Source organism: Oryzias latipes, chromosome 13, assembly GCF_053564925.1.
Source record: "Oryzias latipes strain Hd-rR chromosome 13, Olatipes_Hd-rR_3.1".
NCBI lineage: Eukaryota > Metazoa > Chordata > Actinopteri > Beloniformes > Adrianichthyidae > Oryzias > Oryzias latipes.
The window spans coordinates 17,182,706-17,188,705 of NC_136249.1; positions in this window are offsets into that span (position 1 = coordinate 17,182,706).

Here is a 6,000-nt window from a genome sequence, read left to right on the forward strand (position 1 = left end):
GCCCCACCCAGGCATGATTCTTTAATCTTAATTCAATTTTTCAATTCAATTCAATTTTATTTGTATAGCCCAAAATCACAACAACAGTCGTCTCGATGGGCTTCGAAGTAAAACATGAAATCAAAAGGATCACGATCAGATTTCAATCAAAAGTGAAACTAACATTTCTCAAGAATTGTGGGGCAAGGGCTGCCCTTCCCTGTAGCTCCGCCCCTGGCACAAACAATTCATTACAGTAAAGTGTTGCATAATGCCACAAAGCTGCTTTTTTCCGCATCAAACTCTGCTGGAATTACATTATTTACATAAACGGTTAAAGAGTTACGCTAGTTCAAATACTGTCAACACTGGAGCTAAAGCTCTGTTGTTAAAGGGTTAAGAAGTAGACATGATAGTTCAAACTAACCTTTCAAGACACTCTATGTTCTTAACTTTATTAAATATGTTGCAAAAAAAGCAGGGAGTTGAAGATAATGACCTTTAGAGTTTGGAGTTGCAGAGGGGATTCAGTGAGCATGTGTCAAAAAATCCAAGGAAAGAAAAATTGGAGCGTTGAAAATGTAGTGGGTGAAGGACAGGCTTTGAGTTTGTGTATGCGTGGATGAATAGGTGGGTGTCAGACACATCAAGAAGGTCCCCAGGGAACTGTTAAATAGATGAGCCAGGTGTACATAGTTTGTCTGGTGCGCTCCCTCATGCAGTCGATTAGTTAAGCCAGATAGTGTCCCAGAGGGAAACAAGTGTCTGTGCAGGGATCTGATGGCTTTTCTTCATTAGACACATATTCATAACAATGCAGTACAGTGTGTATAACACGGTCTATTACAAATCTCAACTTGAGGCACAAGGCCAATTCGGGTGACATGCCAGGATGTGTCATGATGCTAAGAAAAAAAATAAGATCTGGAAATAAATTTAAACAGATTATAAGGCTTTAAACAAAACAATTGAAAATACTAATAGAGAAGTGACCTTGGAGTTAGGGGTGAATGTACAAGGTGAATAGTTTTGGTTAAAGCGACTGGAAGGTGCAAAGATATTATACTTGGATTCTGGAGGCATTGACTCCTTGGGGCCAGATGCATTCCTGGTCATACGGTACCACCTTCCCCTTGGCATATGGGACCTGGTCAGTCTTGGGTTGGCATGCTTCCTGTTGGAAGCCTCTGCTGCTCTTCTGCACTGTACGCCCCGGTAACGGTTAGGCTTTGGACAACGTCTAAGACATGGAGGATGCCCAATCTAATCTTGGGCTCATGTTTTATGTGTTTCATGAAGGTATGCTTAAAGTATAAATATACATGGTTTTCTTTTGTATGCATATTGGTATATATATGTAAATGCATTTTGTATGCTCAGTTTTATGTAGTTCTGCATTTATGTATGTTTGTAAATTCAGGCTGACAATAGTTTTCTATACACCTCTGTGTGTAGGCATGGATGTTTCAGTGTGTGGATATATTTTTCTGCACAAAAATCCAGCTTTTCTGTGAAAATCGACATGCAACACCGATGATGCAACTCTTGTTTTCTATTTTGCAGTCATCTCTGTTGGTTTTCTTGCCACTGTTTCTCTTCTTCTGCTCCCTGCTATATAACTGTCTGTTGATTTTGCAAGTTTGTCAGATAAATTAATCGGTTAGTTCAAAAGGGGCCCAAGTCCACAATTTTTCAAAATAGAGATTTTCTATGTTCTATGGTCTATCTGATTACGTGCAAAAAAAGTCTCAAGTCCGTTGTAATGTATTGACTATGCTTGACATTTAAAATGCATTAAGTGCAAAATTCCTGGACTTGGGCCTCTCTTGCATGGGTTTTGCTTTATCCCATAGATGGCAGCACTAGTTATCCAATATGACAGCGCCCCTGTTTAATTCAAGAAGGGCCCAAGTCCAGAGACTTTAGTTTGCTAGTCCTCTGAAATTATAAAAGTGAGGTGCTTCATATAATAGCATTTGTAAGCTATGAATTGGTGCTAAATCTGGGTAAAGTATTAATCATTTGAAGTAGCCTCCCTTTGAGCTATGTATTAAAATCCTTTCCTGGAAAAACAAACCTCTTGGACTTGGGCCCCTTTTTAAACTAACCGATTCAAATGTGAATGAGAGTTTAAAATTCAAATGTTATTTGTCCTATACATATACATATACATAGATAGTACAATATGTCAGGAAATGTAGCTTTCCCATCTTATTTTGCGATACTTCCCATAAGGATTTTCTCAGTTGTGCAGGTGTAGAATAACTTGAGCTTTCTTTACCAGGGTGAGTGGAACCAGATCATATGCGATAAAAATAACTTGGTACTTGAGACGGTCCACTCTCTCCACTGGGGTCCCCTGATCGTAAGGGGCTAGAAGTTCCTTACCTGCTTTGTGCCAAAGTCCACCATCAGCTTATTAGTTTTGCTGAAGTTGAAGAGGAGATTTTTGACCTGGCATCTAGTCATTGTTGCAGATCAGTATCGTCCACAAACTTCATAATATTGGGGAGCTTGGATATTTTTGCACAGCAGTGTACAGGGCAATATCAATACAGACACAGGCATGGTCTGCCATCCTCGACCGGATATAATACCTTTGTGTGAAGACTGTGGGCCAAACATCCTGACCTTGTAGTAAGCCTTCACAGAGGAATTTAGGCTGCTTCATCAGCAAAAAATGAGCTGATGTCAAACCCTACGGTCTACAAAAAGGACATTATTCAAGTTCATTTGCGTGTAAGCAGGTGACTGAATATTTTTGCCAATATTTCTGTTGTGATGCATATGAGGTGATACTTTCAATCACAGAGCATGGAAGAGAACATCGTGATGAAGAGCTTCACATTTACATCTTCTGCACATTCCTCCCACCAGTCTTTTTACATTATCAGTTCCTCTAAAACAGCGTGAAATGAAAACATAAATTGAGTTTTAATTTGGCTTTATAGCTGCTTAGTGACAAAAGCCCATGGAGATGGCTGTTTATACCCTAATTAAAGGTTAAAGACAAACGAGTTAAAATGCTTCAATCATGAAATATTGTATCTCTATAAAAACACTTGTAAAAACATGTTCTAACTATTGTGGTTTTACACTAATAAAGTGCAGCAAATGTTTTTTCATATTAACTCCAGTTGCGGATTCTGGACTTGGAAGTGGGTGAAATCCTGTTCCCTCACACAATTATAAAGTTGGGGGTTCAGTACTGCTCAAACCAAATCCTAAGTCAGCTTTTCTGTTCTTATTTTCAATTGTCCTTTTTAAAAGTAGCACCACTGGACTTTAGAACTATAACAGTGGTAGTTTTTCTATCTGATTAGATTTTGTGTTTTTAGTGTGAGGATTTTGTTTTGTCTTCTGGCTCAAGTTGCATTCATCTCATTAGCTGAGCCAATAGCTGAGCCAAAACTGTCCATCCTCACGGACATCCTTCATCTTTGCTCAGCTGATTGGTTTCATTTCTGTTTTAAAATACATTGGTCCCTCTCTATAACGCAGGTCACCTTTTGCTGTCTCGCTATTTAGCTGATATTTTAGAGCAATTTAGGCTGTACATTGAGGTGAGCCCGACTATATCTAACCCGTACCTCTCAACCTCCCGCACAAACCAAGGCTCCTATGTTCCCAGAGAGGCCATGTTTTATGACCAGGGGTTGGCCCGCCAAGGCACCTGCCTCAGACTGCCACCCAAACCACAGTGTACCTTAGCACTCCTACAGGTAGTGGGTCTTATCACTTCAGGCTGGATCCAACTGGGGCCAGTGGAAGAAAATGGATGAATGAAGAAAATGGATGAATGGATAAAGAAAATTGATGGATGGATGGATAAATGAAGAAAATAGATAGATGAAGAAAATGGAAATATGGGTAAAGAAGATGGATAGATGGATAATAAACACATAGGATGAATGGATATTACCTTGATTGTTCTTATAATTTGAAAATACAGCAACACTTTTTAGCTACAGTATTTAGTGTTTGTGGATAACACAATGAATTGTTTGTTGAAAGAGCAGTCGAATTCAGAAACACACAGCAGCACGCTGCATTCAAGTGTTCATTTAGAGATAAGTGTTGCTGCAATAGCTCGCCCTGAACGTCACCAACTATGTTCTCAACGCATAATGTGTGTTTTCTGTGACAGCAGCAAAGGGAGATTGGGGAAATGAGATAATGAAACTGGATGAACTAAAAAAAAACAGCAAAAATGTGAACATGTGTTTGTAAAAACCCTAAAGACTCTTTATCTCTAAAAACAGATTTGCTCTTGCTTCTCCCCCGATCTGCTTCCAAAACATAGCGAAATCTGAAAAAAAAGAAGTATTTCACTGGTTTTTCACTGTTTACTGTCAACCTTGCAGTGTCCATGGCAACCTACCTCGCCAAGTTTTCTTTCTTCTTCTTCCAGTGGTACGTTAGTTAGTGGAAATGTTCAGCAATGAGTGAATGAGAGAAAAATGAAGCTATTGCAAAGGAAGGAGAGCAACGCTGACTGTGTCAAGAAAAGATAAGCCTAAATGAGACACTTCCCCAAAGCGCCACTGTTAAGGAGGGAGAAACGGCAACACTTTTCTGTTGTCTAATCTAAACTGTACCTTAAGTTGTTAAACTTCAAAAAAGAACGGTCTTACTGAAGGAGTTGAATGGGGATGCCAAAGGCAAGATTTTCCATTAAAGAAATTACAACAAAGCTGAATCCACAATAGTTTAGGATGTTTGAATTTTAAAAAGTCCTAATACTACTCTGCGGAATACAAAACTTTTGCTATGAAGCTCTTTTTAGGATCATATTCATCTAACTGTAGGCAAAAATGTGACTTCTGGCGAACATAAAAGAGAAGAACTCCACTAAGAAAAAACATAGCTCTTATTTTGATTGTATATTTAGTAAATTTTGTTCAGCAAGTCATTCAGCAAATCCTATTTTAGCCTACAATTGGTTTTCTATATTTCCATCTTCTTTAATCACTACCACAAGTTTTTAAACATAGATTGCAGCTGCTCCACAAAGACATCTTTGATCACAAAATGCAAGAAGAGAATGGCAATACCAAGACAAGATGCAGCGTTTGCCACAATTGACAAAAACAAAAACAACACTTTTGGTCATCTTGTCCACTCAATCTTCTCTAACTGCATTTTTAGCTGGATTCGCTTTTAAATTAACATATACATATTTTAACAATGCCAGAAAACATCAGTGGACAGAGGACTAATGAGCTGTTTGACATGAGAGCACTCAGTTTCCAGTAAATCCTTAAGAGCTTCTTCTCTAAAATCAGCTGTCCGTTGGCACAAAAAAACAGCCTTTGACTGCTAATCAAATCTGATTATTAAAGTAACAGATATCTCTGAATTAGTAATAATTTCTACCTCCTTATCAGTGTAAGCAGGACTTTATATCAAACTAAACAATCAATCAAAGATGCAATCCTCGTGTAAAAACAGACGAATTACCAAAAATACACAGATTTTTTAATAATACAGTAAAATATTTGAAGCTTTTAGAATTTTGTTTGAAACAAAGTGGTTACATCATGTTTCTATTGAGTCTTGTGGATCTCAGACAATAAGAGTCTCATAAAAAGACAGTCCAGCTTTCCACTCTCATGTGTGATCAGTTTCACCAGAGAAACTCAAGATTTTCCTCTCAAACAAAACTTCCTTTCTTTGTAAAACCAACATTTTTCCTCCTAAGTTTGATTTAATTGTAGGGAGAAGCAGCCAAAAAGACACAAAAACCCATTTCACCTGGAATTAGGTTCACATCAGGACCTTTGCAATAATTACAAGTGGTCTTTATTTATGCAAAATTTCTGTTTTTATACTTTTTAAAGTAAAAGTCCTTCAAATACTTCATTGAATGCAAACACCGTGAATCGTTTGGAGTCCCAGAATATGGACATCTCTATATTTCGGAGATCTTTCTTGAGTTTCTCCTTCAGGAAAGATTTTGTGTCTCTACACATTTCATCTTAAAGCATTTACCCACACATGAGAATGGAAGCTAGGAGTTCA